We start from the raw sequence: 1,292 nt of genomic DNA, 5'->3' as shown, positions 1-1,292 counted from the left end.
CCCTAACCCTAACCCTAACCCTAATTGACTTGCTCCTTCCCTCAAAAACCAGGCCTTGTGCCTATAATAGAAAGGTTTATTAGCTACTGCCAATATGCTTCAGCCATTTTTTGACAAGGAAATAATAATTTTATCACCGCCAGAATCGTTTGAGAATCGTTTGTTTACGTAGTCAGCATTTAATGTATTCGGCTGAATGGACGTCAGTCATGGGTTGAAATTACAGAAATACGACAACTTTAACATGAAATAAATTGCAATATAATAATTTTTCTTAAGAAGACTAAGAGAAAAAGATGTTTTATATGACACATTCTACCAGTGTCCCAAGTTTCAGAAAATACTGGTGCCCCCGTTTTGAACTAGATCCATAAAGAGAAGACCAAACCGACCTAAAATTATTTTATTTATAGGTAGCTCTAAATTACTTAATTTAATGAATACAGTAAGAAACTTTTATCCTTTAAAATGACACGTATACTGTCATTTACGATGAGTATTTTCTCAGAAGACGACGTAAACCAGTTTGGAATCTAAATTGATCAATATTTGATTAAGGGCCATTGTAATACAGAATAAGTTTGACCATTCATCAGTATTAAGCAAACATTAAGTTAAATCGTACGATACAACCAAGAAAAAAAATAACTAAGTCTCCCAAAATTTGAATGACACATATATATGTCATTAAGTTTGGTTTAAACGTAGCTGTTACTAAAAGAAGAAACTCCAAAATATAATGAAATAGCTCTACCTCCTCGGTCGTACGATCAAAATTATTCATGTTATTCATGATCATCCCGTCTTTTGTTTTACGAGCAATCTGTATCCAGGTCTGTGTTACACAATATCTGATTCTTCTTTCAATGAAATAGGAAAATATATTTGTTTAAATATCAGCAGGGTGTTAGAGGAGTAGTCACTGAATATGATAAGATATATGCGAAAAATCTGACGCTGATTTTGCTACCATTTCTAAAATCTCAAACGACTATGTGCCGTATATTTATCAAACATTAAATCATGTGTGCGTTATCTTTTTAAGAGACTAGGATATCATGTTTTGAGTTTTATGTCAATGACACTTCTCACTGACCGGAAGCCGACTCACCGACAGGGTCTGTCGAGTTTTCGAATTCATACCAATAAAACATTAAGGCCTATCTAGTGACTTGTACTACATCCCAATATATTTGTTGTCGTGTGCAAATGTCGATAATTTACGATTCAGATATTTTAAGGGTTAATCCTTCTTGGGAAGTATATATATATATATATATATATATATATAT

Source organism: Octopus bimaculoides, chromosome 7, assembly GCF_001194135.2.
Source record: "Octopus bimaculoides isolate UCB-OBI-ISO-001 chromosome 7, ASM119413v2, whole genome shotgun sequence".
Lineage (NCBI taxonomy): Eukaryota > Metazoa > Mollusca > Cephalopoda > Octopoda > Octopodidae > Octopus > Octopus bimaculoides.
Note: the sequence above shows the minus strand (reverse complement) of the source record.